Here is a 19,820-nt window from a genome sequence, read left to right as displayed (position 1 = left end):
GGACAAGCCAGTTGGGGATGGGGGATAGTAAGTTCCCTAGCATGTGCTGCAGGTGAACTTAGCTGCATTTCTCAGCTACAAAGAAGCGATCTCATGCAGAGGATTAAACTCGTCCAGCTGAGAGATGGAAGATACACTCAGCTGGAGTAGGGGCAGAGGCAACCAAGCAGACTGTGCAGATCAGATTGTCTTTTTCTTCTATATTACTGTTAGAAAAATGTAACAAGTTAGACTCAACAATAAATAAATCTTTTAGTTTATTTGAACCCACAAAAATGCAATGAATGAGGCCATTTTCAGTTCATTCCAAATGGAGCAAACCAAAAATAGCCTTCTTTGAAAATAACTGGATGGTGCTAAAGTGGCATCACTTTGGTACCTTCCTCAGATACTGCCAGTGCCATTTATAAAACAGCGGGTCGAGGGAGGGAGCGGGCATCACTTCTGTCCTTTTTCAACGAGGATTGAACAGGGCTGGCTCAGTGTTCTCGCTTGGAAATTGGGTTTGCAGGGGCCTGGTGAGACTGGGCCAAGGCTGCTGGAGGCATTTAAAAAAAAAATTTTATTTTTTTATTTTTCATGTTTTGGGGCTTTTTCATGGTTTATTCAGTTTAACAAATCAAACAAAAAAAACAAAACAGTTGGGGGCTGCACATTTCTATTGTAATTTATAATCTTGGGTGCAAGATAAAAATGCTCTTGGCATTATGCATGTGAGAAACTAATCATTCACAGGCTGTTGGATTGAAATTTTTATACGGTTTCCTGTTTCATTTCTGTCTTTCATTGTTTTCCATTTTTATAAAAAGAATCACAGGTAATTGTATCTTTCATAAAGTTGCTCATTTATGTATCTTTATGTAAAAACGAATCGGTTACTTAAAAAGAAGAAAAAAAAACCCTCAATTAAAGTGTTCCTCTCTTTTTGTTTTGTCACTTACATATAATCTAGGAAGCCTTACCTCACAAGCATCCTTCTGTGCCCAGTTACATATATTAAGTGTGCAAATGCTGGAGTTAGAATAGACACATTTTAACTGGTGTGTAACACAAAGCTGCCATTTACTTTTGGAGAACTGCTTGTACATAAAGGTCCTGATTTACAAAGCATTTTGCCCATAGGCACAGTAAATAAGGCTGTTAAAGGCCTGTTTATCAATATGTAATCATATGTGCTAACCATCGTTGTTAGTAAATAGGCCTGACTCAGATTAATGGAGCCTGTTTACTATCAACACACATTAACATGTGATACCTAGGCCCCTTAGTGCAGCATCTAACAAAGAGTAAGATTTTGGAGCCAAATGGTTAAAGCTGAACTTATTTTTAGAAAGAATTTGGGAGAAAATTCAAAATTTTATAAATAACTAAAGTAAAAAAATAACTGCCTTTGAATCGTTTTTTGTAGGTCTAGCAGCTTTGACATTTTTCTGATGAAGGTTCATTGTTTTTTAATGTTAACTCTATAATATGTACTGGAGGAAAGGAAACTTTGCTTAGGATTTGTTAAGCTGTTTTTCTGTACTAAAAAGACAAATTCTAATCACTCTAGGGAAATTTACTTAATTTTTTTTTTCAACAGGTATACAATGAGAGAGAGCCTTTTGAAGGTAGAGCTTTGAATGGCAAGTCCTGGCAACAACTAAATGGTAAATTAATTTTTTTTTTTTTTTTTGTTCAGCAGAACTTGAATACCTGTTTAGAACAGTCACAGCATGAAGCAAGTCACTTGGGGCTCAGTTACAGCGAGAGTGGCGTACCCATTGTGATGAACACTGGATGTACAGCTGGATTCATATTAATTGATTCAGTTTTAGAAATAAGTAACATATATAAATATATATTTAGTTTCTGTTAACTGCTGGATTCTAAGTACAGGGAAGGATTTCTAACTCACAGGTGATAAAGCCACAAACTAGGAATGGAAATCCTTCCCCTTAAGTGATCAGACAGAACTATACTTTTATGTTTTGGAAACCATATTGCCCTCTGTTTAAGTTGTTAAATAAAGTGCCTTTGTGTTACAAAAATCAAGAATAACTATTAAGTCATTGAAACACAGATGTAAAAGAACATTCAGCCCGTTTGGACCGTCGCTATTACTTTTTAAAACCATCAGCCACAAAATGTGTTAAATTTACTGTAAAACCCAGTAGCTATGGCAACCAAGGTATGCTGCAATATCTCCATAGCAAGCTCTTTTTGCAAACATTTTTGTAGACACTGAATGGAGAAACATTTTTTTTAAATGCTATTTTTATTAAACCTTTTACACAAAAGGAAACAGTCGACAATGGCACTGAACATAAGTACCAATATCCCGAAAGCAAAATTCTACAAACAATATCAAAAATTGAAACTACAAGCATAACAATAAAAAATAAAATAGCTAGAACAAAAATTTACTCTGAACATAATCCCAAAACAAAAACTTAAATAGAAGAAAAGTCATACAAAGGCCCAACTGCATCCAGCTAGCCCTAATCCATCAGAAAAACCAGAACTAAAAACCAATCCTAAAATTACTAAGAAAGTATACACAAGAATCGCAAACCACCAGGGAAAACATTCACCCCTGAGATGAATCCAGGTACACCAATTGTACAAAATCTAAAAATGTCTACATCTTTTGACATCAGGATAGGAAGCCATCACCTGATGTGTCAATAACTCCATAGCATAAATGTGCCATAAATTTTGAAACCACAAGGAATTGGATGGCTTTAAAGAGTTATTCTAGTTCACGGTAATAAGGCATTGAGCTGCCATTAACGCATATATAATTAATGTAGGGAGTTCAACTTGATCAGAACAATGAGCCTTCAGATCATGAACTAGGAGTATAGTTCCCAGATCCCGGGGGAGTTTACCTCTGTTTTTTATAAATTGACGTTATAATTTCTGACCAAAATATGGTGATGACTGGGCAGACCCACCAGACAAGTAAGAAGGATCCTCTCCAACAAAAAGGGTCACTTTTAAACCCCATTTACAGGGATGAAGACCAACAATAATTAAAAAAACAAAACAAAAAAAAATGTGTGCCCAGATTCCTGAATGGCAGTACTAATAGAACTCCCCTTACATATTCTAAGAAAAAATCCTCCCAATCTTCATCAGCCAATTAAACCCCAAATTCTTTTCCCATAATACCATAAGAGAATCAAATGTGGTAGAGTCAATTATAAGTAAAAACTTATAAAATAATAGAAATTAAACCTTTTGGGGCAAATTTTAATAGGTATGCGCATGGCGTACATTTGTGTGCACAACCCGGCGCGCACAAATGTACGCCCAATTTTATAACATGAGCACGCAGCCGCACGCATGTTTATAAAATCAGGGGTCTGTGTGCGCAAGGGGTGCACACTAGTGCGCACCAAACCCTTGGGGGGAGACCAGCTGGCTTTCCCCGTTTCCCCTCCCTTCCCCTACCTGTACCGCCCCACCAGCCCGAAAAAAGAAAACCCCATTCCTTTCTTTCACAAGTTACACCTGCTGACTGCCGGCGCACGATCCAGTGGCCTTGCAGAGGCCTCTGGCCACGCCCCTGGACCGTCCCGCCCCCCCCCCCCCCCCCGACTGCCCATTTTTTCAAGCCCCGGGACTTACACGCGCACCGCCGGGCCTTTTGAAAATAGGCCCGGTGCGCATAGCCCCCCTACGCGGGTAAATCTTTGAAAATCTGCCCCTTTATTTATAGAGGAATTGAGGATCAGTTTCTCAAAGGCAATAACTCTTCTACTACACTTGAACTTTGCAGGGGCCCGAGGAACCCACCCTTTGAGTTGAAAGTATTAAAACTCTAGGACAGAAAGTAAATAATATTTCTCATACAGAGCATAGATGAATGCCTAACCGGAGCAATTTTCCTTTCCATTGGAATCCAATATTTATCCGGTTAGGCATGCATCAAAAAAAAAAACAAAACGCCCGCACTTTTTTCAAGGCTGTCTGAATCTCACTGCCCAGACAAAGTGCAAAAACTAACTTTAGTTTTTATATCTTGCTATATAAAATTCCAAATTAGTTTGTTTCTTAAAGAGAACATCGGGAGCACAGATGGGTAACGTATCCAACAAAAAGATAAAATGGGGAAAAATATTAATTTTAATAGTGACAATCCTGCCAAATCAAGACGTTTGTAAGGGAGATCATAATTTGAGATCATTCTTGTCTTAACTGAATAATTGTGAGTAATTCAAATTGAAGAGTTTTTCCAAACAGCAGGGATCAAAATCCCTAAATATGTCAGATAATTGTTCCTCCATCTAAAAGGGAAGAGTCTTCCTGTGGGTAAACTGACCAATATTAATTCCCAAAATCTCAGTTTTGCTGTCATTGACTTTATAACCTGACACTTTGCTAAACCTGTTAAGTGTCCAATATAATTTTCAGAGATTTAAAGGGATCTATCATATATAATAGCATATTAGCAAAGAAAAACAATCCTATTATCTCTACCATCAGTCTCTGAACACCCACGAAAACCAAATGTTGACATATCAAAGCCACCAGGGTTTCCATTGCCAAAGCATATAGTAGTGATAATGGGGGCAACGTTATCTAATAACCCTGACTACCAGGAATTTCTGCGAAATCATGCTGTTTACTTTTATCTATGCTTTGAGATTCTAATAAAGGCTTTGAACCCACTTTAGAAAATTCATCCCAATGCCGAATCTGCAAAGAGTAAGATATAAATATTCTCATTCAACCCTGTCGAAAGCTTTCTCTGTGTTCAGAGAAATTAACAAATCCTTGATCCCAAACCGTTGCACATGATGTAATAAAATCAGTGTATGTCTAACATTATCCACCCCCATCTCCCTTTCACAAAACCGGTTTGGGCTATGTGTGCTAACAAGAACAGCACATGTTCTACTCAACAGGACAAAATCTTGGCAAAGATTTTATCATAATTTAAAAGGGAACTAAGCCTGTAAGATCTACATTCATTGGGATCTTTTCCCGTCTTGGGTATAACTGAGAAGCCAACAGAGAAGAGCAAGGGAGTGAACTTCTCTACAGGATACCATTATACTAAGCTGCAAGCCTAGGAGTGAGAGAATCAAAGTATTCTGTAAAAAAGAAAAGAGAAAAAAAGAGGAGAATCCAGAGGAAAATCGCACCTCTGCATCTTAGTCCCTTCAGGGTGAGGGACAAGGACCAGCCTGGGCCGCTCCTGTCTCTGATCTTTTCGTTTTCTTAGCCACAGGCAAGCCACGCTTTAATTTTCAGTTTGTTTTTGCAGGCAACCCTTGGAATGTAGGAGCCAAAAAAAAAAAAAAGGTAAAAACGTTTTCTGTTAATGTAACCTGGGGCAAGAAAGGCAAGCAAGAGAGTCTCCTCCCCAAGGGGACCCCCGGGCAAGGGCGCCCAGCGCTTCTCTTGATCTTAATTTTCTCTAGAAGTAGCAAGGACATTGTGGGTAGACAGCACCAGCTTGGGCAAGAAGCTATTGACAACTTCCCTGCTGAACCAGCTTATATGGGGAGTTTCTCAGGGAAGAGGTCTGGAACTCTGTCTCCATCTGTTGGTAGGGGGGGACATAACCCAAGGTGAAGACTGGTCTGTCAGGACTTGAGGAAAGAAAGTTAGCAACGTAATTGTACCATAAAATTTGGAAAAAAAAACCCCCAAAACTTTTTCCTAAAAGAGGTCTGTTTCTTTTGCTCTTTTAAAATTGCCAAGTTTTCACAGTCCACATAAGCTTTACAATATAACTTTATTGGAAAATGCTGTATGTACCTAAGTGCTCTTATAAAAGCACTGTGCATAAATAGTGCAGTCTTTATTTTTGTTTATATTCTGCCTTTCATGACACATCAAAGCGAACATAAATACCATCACTCAGAATGGCACGGTTTGGCATTACTAGGGAGAGAGCCTTTTTGGTAGCAACACCGGCAATTTGGAACTTGCTTCCAGAACAATTACAATTAATTGCATGCAAAAAAAATTCAAAAAAGCCCCAAAGACACATTTGTTTAGAATGGCTTTTGAAGGCATTTATAAAGGCAGACGTTTTTGATTTTCGTGACAAATCTTTGTACTTTTTTTCTGGTTTTGTGATTTGTTTATTTTATTTTGCAACATGTATGTATAATTATTTGCTTTATTGATTTTGTAATTTTTATTGTAATCTGCTCCGTGTGAAAGGGAGTATGCATAATAGAAAACATTTTAAATAAATAAATGGCATTATTTTCACATGAACTTGCAAATAGGATGAGCTGGGTTACATACAGGCTGATATAGTACAGTGCGCTCTGGAGCGCACTGTTAACCCGCCACTGGACGCGCGTTTTCCCTTACCCCTTATTCAGTAAGGGGCCAAAAACGCGCGTCCAATCCGCCGAACCTAATAGCACCCGCAACATGCAAATGCATGTTGATGGCCCTATTAGGTATTCCCGCACGATACAGAAAGTAAAATGTGCAGCCAAGCCACACATTTTACTTTCAGAAATTAGCGCCTACCCAAAGCTAGGCGCTAATTTCTTCGGGCACTGGGAAAGTGCACAGAAAAGCAGTAAAAACTGCTTTTCTGTGCACCCTCTGACTTAATATCATGGAGATATTAAGTCGGAGGTCCCGAAGGGTAAAAAAAAAAAATTTGAAGTCGGCCCGTGGCGGTCAGCGGGCTCGAGAACCAACACCGGCAAAATTGAGCGTCTGCTGTCAAACCCGCTGACAGCTGCCGCTCCTTTTGCCCATTTCTACCGCTGGGCCTCATTTAAATACAGAATCGCATGCACACTGAATTGGCCCGATAGAGAGAAGAGGCACCAGCAGGAAAAAGGAGGTGATAATGCCCCTGTACAGGTCTGTGGTGAGGCCTTACCTAGAATACAATGTACACTACCTCTTTTTGGAGAGTATTCTATGCATCCATCACCCTTTCCGTGAAGTATTTTCTGACATTGCTCCTGAGTCTAACCCCTTGCAATTTCATATCATGACTCCTGGTTCTATAGCTTCCTGTGTATCAGAAAAGATTAGACTCTTGTGCATCATTTATACTTTAACAGTTTATATCCTATCTCCCCCGTGTCTCCTCTTCTCCAGAGTATACATATTTAGGTCATCCAGTCTCGTGTCATATGGTTTTTAGTGCAGACCCCACACCATTTTGGCTGCTTTTCAACTGCTTCTATCCTTTTTGAGATATGGTCTCCATAAAATGAATACAGTACTGCAGGTAAGGCCTCACTAAATGGTCAGTTTTCTCAGTACAGTGCCTCAGGGATCTATACTGGGACTGGAACTTTTTAATATATTTACAAATGATCTAGAAAAGGGAGCAACGAGTGAAGTGATCAAATATGCAGATGACACCAAATTATTACGAGTTGTTAAATCACAAGCGAATTGTGAAACATGGAAGGAGGACCTTGAGAGTTTGGAAAACTCAAATGGCAGATGAAATTTAATATGGACAAGTGCAAAGTGATGCACATGGGAAAAAAAATAACCCAGTGTTAGGTTCTATATTAGGAGCCACCACCCAAGATAAGGATCAAGACAATATCATGAATAATACTTTGAACTCCTCAGCTCAGTATTCACTGGCAGTCAAAAAAGCAAACAGATTGTTAGAAATTATTAGGAAAGGAATAGAAAATAGAGTATATATCTCTATATTACATCTCTATATTGCTCCAGGGTGAGACCGCACCTAGAGTACTGTGTGCAATTCTAGTCAGCACATCTCAAAAAAGATATAGTTGACATGGAAAAGATTCAGAGAAGAGCAACCAAAATGATAAAGGGGATGAACAGCTCCCCTATGAAGAAAGGCTAAAGAGGAAAGGGGTATTCAGCTTGGAGAAGAGTCTGCTGAGGGGGGGGGGGGGGGAATATATGATAGAGGTCTATAAAATCATGAGAGGAATTGAACACAAATGTGAATCAGTTATTTACTCTTAAATTTAAAAAACTAGGGGAAACTCCATGAAGTTAGTAAGTAGCACATGTAAAAGAAATCGGAGACTATTATTTATTTTTCATTCAACATATAAGCTCTGGAATTCATTGCCAGAGAATATAGTAAAGGCAGTTTGTGTAGCAGAGTTTAAAAGAAGTTTGGACAAGTTCCTGGAAAAGAAGTCCATAAACTGTTGTTAACCAGATAGACTTGAGGAAAGTCACTACTTATCTGTGGGCTAGCACTGTGGGATTTAGCTACTGTTTGGGATCCTGCCAGATACTTGTGACCTGGATTGGCGTCTGTTGGAAACAGGATACTGGGCTTGATGGACTCTCGATCTAACCCAGTATGGCAATTCTTATGTTCTTGTATTCTAATTAGTTCTGGGTTCATTTCTTTATTTCTTATAGCTTTTGTCATCGAGGTTTATATCTGCAGGAGTTTTCAATTCATAAAAATATGTATAAACTCTGCATGCATGTGATAGTCAAGAGCTTGGGAGAAAAATCAGGAATTCAAAAGAAGGTATTTATAAAAAATAGTTACTAAAAAAAAAATATAACCCTTGTGGTTTGTAAAATCTTACTGTTAATAGAATTAGATCAGGAGCTTTTTAATGACCCTCTCAGGAAAAAGCCTCTTAAGAGAAACATGCCATGTTAATCTGATTTTTATTACTCTTCTAGAGAGATTTTCCCATCACAGAGTTCCATCTAATAAGCTTAACCCTTCAGCTACAAGCACTTCCTGCTAGAGGCTAAATTACCGTATCTTGAGTTAAACAGTTGAACCATTAGTGGATAATTTTATACTGAGACCTCTGTTACCTGCTGAAAAATCACCTTATCAGGCTTGAGAGTTAAGAAATAAAGGGCAAGATTTTAAAACTTATGCTCAGGCGTAGATTTTATAACATGCGCTCGCCAAGCCCGAGGGGAGCCCCGATGGCTTTCCCCGTTCCCTCCAAGACCGCTCTGATTTCGGAGGGAACCTTATTTCGCCTCCCCACCACCCAGCCCTACCTAAATCCTCCCCTACCTTATTTCGGAGAGTTACACCGGCCGGCTGCTGGCGCGCGACCCTCCGGCACGGCTGCTGTGCCGGAGGACTTGGAATGCCCTCGGACCGCCCCCATACTGCCGCCCCGGCCCCGCCCCCGATCTGCCCATTTTTGAAAGCCCCGGGACATACGCGCGTCCCGGGGCTTGCGCGCGCCGCCAAGCCTCTGCAAAATAGGCTCGGCGCGCGCAGGGGTAGGTTTTCAGGGGTTACACGCGTAACCCTTTGAAAAACGTTAAAGAAAAAAATTTGACGTAAACATTCACCAGTGCTTTTTTCCTGCTGGCCTCCTCTGCTTTATCACCAGCATAAAGCTAAGGATAATCTGCAGTTTATTAGTTTTTTAATTTTTAATTTTCAAATTTCAATTTTTTATGGCAAAAACATATGTAATATACTGAATATGAATATATAAAAACATTAATTACATTAATATGCTTATATTCAATAGTACACTCAATAATGCACCTTCTTACAATTCATATCTCAGTATTTGTTTATCTAGGAAAACTGAAGGACTTTTAGTTATATAACTGAGCGATCAAGGTATAACAGAGAGTATCCTACCCTCTTCAATTTAACATAATCAGAGTGAGCAACTTTATCTCTTTTATTAGCTCTCATCCATTTATTGCATTAGGGGGTTGGCTATCTAGGAATGCCCGAAAAGCTGAAATATCATAAAAAACATATTTTGTTCTTTATAAAATAATTCACATTTACAAGGGTAACATAGAAAAAATTTTGCCTCTCTAGCAAGGGCTTCAGATTTTAACTTAAGGAATTCCTGTCTTCTTAGTTGAGTGGCTCTTGCCAGGTCAGGATAAATCCAAACTTGTTGGCCATGAAATTTTTGTACTCTATTTCAAAGAAATAAACGTAACAATGAATCTCTTTCAGAAGGAAAAATAAAAGAGACAAATAATGTTGCCCTTGTTAATATCTCAGTTTCTGTGGTTATTTCTAAAACATCTGAAATATTTATGGATTGCTCTGGAAGTATATCCCGTTTGTTATCTTTGTGTTAAATAATATATTTTCGCCAAAGCTGGAATAGATTGGCTTGGCATTTTCAAAATATGTGTTAAGTACTCTTTAAACATTTCCTTGGGGAGCATGGTTTTTAAGTAAGGAAAATTTAATATTCTTAAATTAGAATATTTTAAACTGTTCTCCATGAATTCCATTTTCCTCAAATTTAGATGTCTCCATCTTTAAAATATTATTTTGAATAGTTTCAATCTTTCCCAGCTTCTCACCTTGGGCCTCCAGTTTAACATTATGTTGAAGGACAACTTTTTCTAACTCTAAGGCTTTCTGCTGGGAAACAGTATTAATATTGGTCAATTTTACTATTGCCCCCTCAAGGGATTTAATCGCACTCCAAAGTATATCCATAGTTAGTTCTGTGACTTTTTCAGGTAAAATAATTCAATTCAGGCACTACCTCCCTTCCACCCCCTGCAACTAGGTTCCCCATTCCCAATCCCTCGTTTATTCGTTTATTTAAAACAGGAGATTCCTCTCCAAATATATCCTTTGAAACAATTGGTGGGGATGGGGTATTGGGAGCTCCGGGGCTCAAGGAGATGGCTTCTGCCTGTGGCACAGATTCTCGCTCCTGAACTGTGCCTACTGCGGCTATTTCCCCGGATAATACATTTGTTGCTGTTGAAAAGAAAGAAGATATCTGAGGTTGAGTTAGACCTGGTAAGGGAGAGGAAGACGACATCTCCCTAATCTGGGCCTTCCGTTTAGTATGAGGCATGAAGTGTAAATCAACAAACTATCTTTCTTTTATTAAACTCTATTCAGTTCCTAGAAACTAAAGTCCTTCAGAATGGAGGCCACAAGAAGAATAAGATATTAATTACTTATCTGAAACTTCAACCCAAGCGCTTCTTTAACTTCCAGGAAAATTTCAATTCCAGTACAAAACAAAGCCGCGCGCCGGCGTCATCTAAGCACCGCAGGGGAGCCGGTTTCAAACGAACCGGTCCCTCCCCGTTGACGTCAGCGGCGTGACAGGGGCAGGGGGCGGAGTCTCTCCTCGCCCTCATCGGCAACAGGAAGTGTCAGCAAGAAAACAAAGTTCCAGGAAATTAGCAGTTTCGGCGAAGTTCCTCCATGCTATAGGTATCAAACAACTTCTCTTGTGCCTCCGATAATCTGCAGTTTTACAACTACATACCTGTTTCTAAGGATGGAGTTTTGCCTAATTTAATGTTAGATGCTGGTATAGTAACTCACCTTTTATCCAAATACCTATAATCTGGAAACTCCCATTATCTGAAAAAAAATGGATCTCTGGCTGGACTTTTCTCTTATCCACTCCTGCTGCTGTTCATCTCCCTCCCATGCTGTTCACAGCTCAGTGTATGGAGCATTGCATGATTCAAACAGCTGATCTGAACTATGAATTACACAGGAAGAAGAGACATCGACAGCTGGAGGAATGAGTAAGAAAAGAGCTGGGCTGGGTAGAGCCATGATGAGGAGATGGGGTCAGAACTTCTTTTCAGAAGAATCAGTTCAAATTGATCTAGGTGGTCCTAGCCATTCCAGATAAAAAGTGGTGTTCTGTATTTTTAGGGACACTTGTTTTCAGTTTTTTTTATTTTATTTTGCCTGGGAACTTCAGTGTTATAACAAAAGAAGTCAGTGGAAAAATGCCCTCTCCCTCTGCAGACGGAGACCGTCTCTGTACTCAGCCGGGAAAGGCTGAGCTCAGTAAGTTTAAAAAAAAAAAAAAAAAGTTGTAAGAGACAGAGTAGAGGGGTTGTTTTAGGATTTCTTCTGGTCTCCGTGCTAGGTGCGCCATTCCGAAGTTCATTCTGGCTCCCATTGGGGTTAAGGGAACTGGGCAGCCTGGTGGATTGAGCAACCTGAGTGGGCTAGGCCCCGCTTAGACTACTTTCTGGGCGCCAAGTGGAAGGCCACAGCAGCGTTTTTGCATGCTTTCTCCTGCGCTTGTGGCTGCCCTCTAGGTGTGCAGTGCTTCCGGCTGTGCGTCCGAATTTTGCGCCCAGTTTCTTTTCATTGTGCTGCCTATGCATACATTCTGGTACATATAGCTTGTGCGCCCAGTGCACTTGGTTTTGCAGCGCATAAACTTAGGACGCCTAACTTTTTTCAGCGTGAGCTCGGCTGGATGCACATCTTCAGTCACTTGTTAAGCATATTGACGAATTAATTGCACTGGTGGCTAAGAAACCTAAGCACCTATCCCTCTGTGCTGCCTGTCAAATTCGGGTATCTCAGCCTAGAATACCCTCTAACTTATGCCAGCACTGCTTAGAAGCTCAGGGAGAATTATCTTCCTCTGATTTTACTAAGCATGGCTCTTCCCAGCTTGATGATGGTCTGGATAAGGACATCAAATCACATGCAATTCCCCCTTAAGAAATTCTTTTTTCATCAGATCTATCAATTTATTGATGCTCACAAATCATGAGTCATTTCAATTCAGAAAATACTACTTCACTGGGAGACAATCGAGCCTGTGTACTGACCCGAACTGACTTCCCGAATAACTACAAGAGAAAAATTTTTTTAAAGGAATGGAGGAAGGGTTTCATATATCTGAGTCTTAAACCCCCGCCAGGGTGAACTCAATCCGTGCATGTATAATCATAAACCAAACCTCCTCCGTCCCTTATTTTTTATCTGTTCTTTTTAAACAGTGTGCATCAAGCCTACACCCTTATGTGTTACATTTAATGAAAAATCATATTCAAGTCCGAATAGAGTATTCTTCTTTTTTTGAGTATCAAAGACGGATGAACTTCACAAAGGAATTTAAAAGTCCCGACTTATGATAAGTCGGGACTTTTAAATTCCTTTGTGAAGTTCATCCGTCTTTGATACTCAAAAAAAGAAGAATGCTCTATTCGGACTTGAATATGATTTTTCATTAAATGTAACACATAAGGGTGTAGGCTTGATGCACACTGTTTAAAAAGAACAGATAAAAAATAAGGGACGGAGGAGGTTTGGTTTATGATTATACATGCACGGATTGAGTTCACCCTGGCGGGGGTTTAAGACTCAGATATATGAAACCCTTCCTCCATTCCTTTAAAAAAATTTTTCTCTTGTAGTTATTCGGGAAGTCAGTTCGGGTCAGTACACAGGCTCGATTGTCTCCCAGTGAAGTAGTATTTTCTGAATTGAAATGACTCACGATTTGTGAGCATCAATAAATTGATAGATCTGATGAAAAAAGAATTTCTTAAGGGGGAATTGCATGTGATTTGACTATACATAATATAATTTCCCCAAAAAATATTTTTTTGGTGCTTATTGCTAACTGGATAAGGACATGTCAGGAGGAACGCCTGATCTTGGAACTCCCTTGACTGGTTCTTCAGCAGGGGACGGCTGCTTAGTGGGCACCGCACAACTGCCTCATGATTTTGGCATGAATCTTTCTGCCTTTTCTTGGGTAGAATTTTTTCAAGGATTACAATCTTTTCTTCAGGCTCAATCCTCATCCCCGTCCAATCTGGTCAGGTCAGATCCTTAGTCGTGGCCTCTCTCGGTACTACGTTTAAGCTCCGAAGTACACCTCTGTTAGCTGCAGGTGTTCCCGACAGGAATCCAGATGGCACTGATGATGAGACAGATCCTGACTCTCTGGAGGATTTGGAAATTCCTCCAGGACTGGAACTGTATAGGACTATGTTGCAGTTCTTTCATAGACATAAACTGCTGGCCCTGATGTCCCAGATGTTGAAGATGCTGTGAGTCCCTGGGGCAGATTTCATGTCTGAGCCAAAGAAAAATCCCGTTTTGGTGTCTTTGTGTAAAGCCTCTTGTTTTTTTTTTCCCTGTTATAGAGGCCATTCAAGAATTGATTGATCTTGAGTGGGACGCCCCAGAGGTAAATTTCAAAGGTGATCAGACCCTGGATCCAGTAGTGAGAGAGCATCTGCATTTTCAGAAATTGGATGCACTTATCTGTGCCATCTCTAAACGGACAACTATCCCCGTGGAGGGAGGAACAGCCTTGAAGGATGTGCATGATAGGAGGACTGAGGCCAACCTTAAGCAAGCATTTGAAGCAAGGTGATGACATTGTACATAGCTTCCTCTTGCTCACTGTTGGCTTGCTCTTGTTTGCGTCTCTCTCTGGAGGTTGATGACTGGCATGAATTCCAGGGCGATTATGGAACCTGCTGCCGCCTTTTTAGCAGATGCAGGCTGCGATTTGGTCCACACCTCGGCTAGAGAAGTGGCTTTGGTAATAGCGGCTAGACATCAGTTATGGCTGAGAAATTAGTCTGCTGATGCGACCTCCAAAGTTAATCTTACAAAATTGTCTTTTAAGGGCTTGCTCTTGTTTGGAAGTGAGTTGGAGAAACTGGCCAGTAAGTGGCCAGTTCACTGTCTGCAGAAGGGATAAGAAGCAATTATCACACCCCTTTGGTATGAGGGGTACCTAAAGGGTTTCAAGTGGTTTTGTCCCTACAGAAGGACAATCTTTCAGAGGACTAGGCCTTTCGGTAGGTCTCAGACCTTTCGTCTCATACAGCCCAAGCGAGGCACGGGCTCAGGTAGTGGAACCTTCCGAACCTCCCAATGAAGGTTTGCTGACCCACCCCCGGGAACAGGAGATCGGAGGTCATGCCTCTCATCAGAGGTGGGTCTAGATCAAATCAGATCAGTGGATCCTGGAGGTAATACGAGAAGGATATGTGCTGGAGTTTCACAGTGTTCCTCGGGACATGTTCATGGTGTCTCCTTGCCTCTCCCCACAGAAGAAACAGGCAGAAGAGTATAAACTATCAAGGCTCCTCAGCCTGATGGTTGTGATTCCAGTACCTACATCTGAAGAAAATATGGGTCAATATTCCATTAATTTCGCTGTGCCCAAGGAGGAGGGCTCCTTTTGTCCTCTCCTGGATCTCAAATGGGTCAACCATCATTTGCAGATAATTCATTTTCGCATGGAAACATTATGATCAGTGATAATGGCCATGCAGTTGGGGGAATTTCTAACCTCCTTGGATCTATCCAATTGGAGCACCAATGGTTTCTGCGTTTCGCAGTGATCTCGGCCTCTTACATTGCAGGAAAAAACAATGTAAGAGCAGGCTTTCTCATCAGGGAGAGTCTGGACCCAGGAGAATGGGTATTGTGGGATGAGGCATTTAGGTAGATAGTGGATCACTAGGGCCTTCCGTGTCTAGACCTGCTGGCAACTTCTCGAAATGCGAAGATTCCTCGATTCTTCAGTTGCAGGAGATATACAAAATCCTTGGGTATCGTTGCTCTCGTACATATCTGGTCAGAGGACAAGCTGCTGTGTAGCTTTCCTTTGTCGCCCATGTTGGGCAGAATAGTTCATAGGGTCAAAGGCCATAGGGGGATGGTGCTTTTGGTGGCACTGGATTGGCTCAGGAGTCCATGGAATGCAGATCTGCAAAGACTCCAGGTGGACTCTCCCCTCCATTTTCTGTCACGCAGGAATCTGTTGCAGCAGGAGCCTGTCCTTCATGAAGATCCAACTCTGTCTTATGGTCTGGCCCTTGAGCGGGCTCGCTTGTTGAAGTGTGGATATTCTACTGCGGTGTTTGCCACCTTGCTATGAGCACGAACGTTTTCTACTTCCTTAGCCTATGTGTGGGTTTGGCGAGTGTTTGAGGCTTGGTGTGAAGATCGAGGAGTGTTTCCTCGTTCAGTTAGGATCTCGCTCATTTTGGAATTTTTGCAGGATGGGTTGAATAATGGGTTGACCTTTAATTCCTTGAAGGTACAGGTAGTGACTATTGCTTGTTGCAGGGGCCAGGTCTCATCCTGATGTGGCCCATTTCTTGAGGGGAGTGAAACATCTTCAGCCTCCCTTGCGGTTACCGGTTCATTTGTGGAGTCTTAATCTGGTGTTGGATTTCTTGGCAGGCCCTATGTTTTGACTACTGTACAGCCTTTCATTGAGGTTCTTGACCTTGAAAACGTTTCTGGTGGTGATCTATTCTGGATGTCGAATTTTCGAGCTGCAGGCCTTGTCTTTCCAGGAGCCGTTCCTTCGGGTGACTCTAGGGGTGATACAGCTGCGTGTAGTGTTCCTTCCTTTTTGCCTAAAGTGGTTTCAGATTTTCACATGAATCAGTCCATTTCCTTGCTGTCTCTGGATAAAGAAAGATGTAGAGGAATATTGCCTGTTGCATCCCTTGGATGTCGAGACATGTCATGAGGTATCTGGAGGTTTCTAAATCTTTCTGAAAGATGGATCTCCTGTTTATCCTTCATGGTGGAGGTAAACATGGTGAGCAGGTTTTACAGGCTACAGTAGCTCGCTGGATTAAGGAGGTAGTCACAGCCATGTATGTGGCTGCAACATGGTCCGCCTTACACACCTTTTCCAGGTATTATTGTCCGGATGTGCAGGCCTGGGAGAACACAGCCTTTGCATGTGCGGTTTTGGCTGAGCTGCGAGCAGCCTCCCGCCCTATTTGGGAGTAGCTTGGGTACATCCCACTGGTCCTGAATCCATCTGTCTAGAAGCTAGGAAATGAGAAATTACTACTTACCTGATAATTTCCCTTTTCCTTAATATAGACATATGGATTAAGCTTCCCACCCTTGGTTGCCGAATGATTGTGTTATGGTCCTCCTGTGATCCAGGGGTTACTGGTTCATCCAGTCCCTAGATTGATGTTCATACATTCTTTGCCTGAGTTCACTGTTTCTTTTTGGTTAAGTACTGAATGGTTATCTGTTATTAATGAAGTTTTTACTAATCTGTCCACAGTTGGCTTTAGAAGTGAAAATTGACAGGCTGATGTCAATGCAGGAGTACATATACTGTGATGTCAGTTTTCTGTCTCCATCTGCTGGTAGAGGTACATAACCCACTGGTCCTGAATCCATCTGTCTATATTATCAGGTAAGTAGTAATTTCTCACTCATAAATTTCCCAAACATTTCCTAGGCACAAAATAGGTGTAATTATGTGCAGATAGTTTTGGTGGGATAATTTTCAAAATGAACATATTGCTTAGAAAGCTAGTGTAGCTAATATGTGCACTGCCAACTTTCTTATGTGGACTATTACAAAATTACTCCCTTTATGTTGTAGCAAGTAGCCTCAATCCAACATTGCTGCTAATATATATGACTAATCTAAAATCAGCTAGAAGTAGACAGATCACAGACTACCTTCAAAGGGTGTTCCTCAGGCAAATGGTGAGACAACCCATGAAGGAAGTAGGTGAGGACATGTGTGAGGGATAAGAAGGGGAGGAGGCAGCATTAGCACCACAACTGTAGGGCTGGCAGCAGAAAGGCTGATGAAGTTTCCCAGGCCCCAAGTAGTCCAAGGTGGGGGTGAAGGGTAGAAGAGAGGAATGGTAGGGGGGATAGGGAGGGGAGGCAGCTTGGGAAGCCTCATCAGCTTTTCTGCTGCCGGTTCTGCCAAATGATACTCTTAAGGTCTTAGCACAACAGTGTAGGTTAATGAAAAACATTGGATAGTATTGCTGAAAGAAAGCAATTTGTGTTTATTATGTTATTATCATCTTAGTTATCAAGAAGCAAAAACATTTTTTAAAAACTAAAATTGAACTTTCAGTAAATTGCTCATTGGAGCTTTTTTCTTTGGTGAAGATGGTGTTAGTCAAGTGGGAAAATCAGGATCAATGTTTTCCCAGTTGTGAAGAATTAGCAGATTTCTTTGAGAAAGTGGATAAACTTAAGACCTCCTTGGTTAGTACCCCACAAACGGGAAGAAAGCCAGAGAATCAACTAGGGGGGATAAGTAGTGTGTTTTTAGGGGTATCATTAATGTAGAATTAACTATGGTAATTGTAAAATTACAGTCCACTTAATACTAGGTTGAACCCTTATCCTTTTTCTGTTATAAGGGGGCATGCAAGATGTTACCTGTGATATTATCAAGTTGATAATCAATAGATCATTAGAACAAAGAAGAGTTCCTGTACAACTTAAGGCAACCATTGGACCAGTGAAAAAGACTCCAGCATTAGCCTCAGATTTAGCATCCAATTTTAGACCTATATCAGATCTCTGGGAAAACTTTTAGAGAAGTGCATATTACTGCAATTGAATCTTTCAGGAGGAAGAGATTTTTTTTTTTGTATTGTCAGAGCAAGGAAGATCTGATAGTTCAATTGAACATTTCAGCGGTGTCTGACACCGTGAGCTATAGAAGTTCAGTGTGAAAGTGGTTTAATTCCTTTTTAACAGAACGGAAGCAGCAAATCTAAATAGGAGAAACTTGTTCAGGATGGAAGGTTTTATCGTCTGGGGCTCCATCATTATCGCCTGTTTATTTAATATTTACTTATAACTTGTGAGGTATTTAGTTCTCTTGGTTGAAAACAGTTTATGTGTGCCACTGATATTCAGTTTTTACTCCCTGTGAAAAGGGTGCATTTCCAGTTTTATTTTTTCTGGAGTATATTGCAGAACCAAATGAATTGGTTCTTAATATAGGCCAGACCTCTCTTCTATGGCTTGGGAGAGGTTTACCACCTGAAGCTTTTATTGCCTTTTTGCTGGAGTACAGATTATGAATATCTTTGAGGCAAGGAATTTAGGAATCATAATTGGATTCTGGGCTAACTTTTAAATCCCAGATTTTAAGAGTATTACACAAGTTGCTTTTTATAAGCTTAAATTATTGAGATATTGAAATGTGTTACCTAGAAAGATATGCACTGTCCTTCAGGTTATATTATTTGGACAGTTGGATTTCTGTAATGGGTTTGTATGTAGGTCTTCCTGCCACACTTGTATTAGGTGTTTTACAATTGTTAAAGAACCCAACAGCTCAATTAAAATAGGAGGGAGCCGTAGAGAACCATTTAGAGAAAGCATCATTGGCTGCCAGTAAAGTGGTGTTTGCGGTTTGATTTTTAGTAATTGCATACAGGTTTTCATACAATGATCCTGAGAGAATAGATTACGACCATATGAACCTAGCAGAATGTTTAGGTCCTCAGATGCCAATTTGCTATCAATACCAGCCACAAAGAACTATAGACTGCAAATGAAGCATCGCAGGGCATTCTTTTATGTTGTACCAACACTTTGGAATGCTCTGCCAGAAAAGCTTTGAGGTAAGAGAAGTATTGAGGTTTTCAGGGAACAGTTAAAGCGATCTTTTATACTGAAGCATATTGGTGATTTTAAATGTTATGCTGTTTATTGTAATATTTTAAAATTTGTTATTGTTTTAATTTTTGTATTCCACACTGGTAGAGAAGACCTGGGCTGTGATAAGGTGAGCTGGGGTGAGGGTTAGCAAAGGAAACTTAAAAGAGAGGTGAAGAGGACTGGAAAAGGAGCTATGTGGAACAGAGAGGAGGGGGATTGATAGAAAAGGTAAACCAAAAGAAGAGTGGAGAGTAGTATGAAGAGGTAAGGAGAGGGATGAAGCAGCAGGAGAGGTGAGAGAAGATCATTAGCCACACTGGAGAGTCTGAATATAAAGATATACACATGAAGGAAAAATAACAGAAAAGGTAAAGAAATGAGAGGAAGATGAGAAAAGTAGTTTTAAAAGGATTGAGAAGATAGAGGATAGCTTCAAACTAAAGACACAAAAGTTGGAAAATTGTTACGTTTTGTGAAGATTTCTGTGCTAGCTGGGGTAGGTCAAGGGTTGGGGGAGGGTAAGCAGATGGTATCTGGCTTTTTCTTCCAGCTCTGCAGTCACTGGGATAAATTATTTTTTTAGAAGGATGGAAAAGGGGAAGAGGATGTGGTGCTCGTGCAGGTTCATAGGCTAAAAATATCTCTTAACATTTCTCCTCCTGACAATGCCGATATTAACAGGTGCGTTCAGCTGAATGCACCTTTCTGC

The 19,820-nt window shown here is 40.6% G+C and overlaps 1 protein-coding gene across 8 annotated transcripts in view; it reads left to right on the top strand.

Annotated features, from left to right (window-relative positions):
• The window catches only part of SGMS1 (sphingomyelin synthase 1), a 338,660-nt gene that overhangs the window by 222,570 nt on the left and 96,270 nt on the right, over window positions 1-19,820 (top strand). For 6 of the 8 annotated variants that reach the window (XM_029609794.1, XM_029609795.1, XM_029609797.1 and 3 more), the window contains one exon: window positions 1,583-1,649. The exons of the other annotated variants lie outside the window; for them this stretch is intronic. The gene's annotated coding sequence lies outside the window, so the exon portion shown is untranslated. The remainder of the gene's footprint in view (window positions 1-1,582; window positions 1,650-19,820) is intronic. 8 annotated transcript variants of the gene reach the window in all.

This window comes from Rhinatrema bivittatum, chromosome 7, assembly GCF_901001135.1.
Source record: "Rhinatrema bivittatum chromosome 7, aRhiBiv1.1, whole genome shotgun sequence".
Taxonomy (NCBI): Eukaryota; Metazoa; Chordata; class Amphibia; order Gymnophiona; family Rhinatrematidae; genus Rhinatrema; species Rhinatrema bivittatum.
Note: the sequence above shows the minus strand (reverse complement) of the source record. Positions and strands in the feature narration are given on the sequence as shown.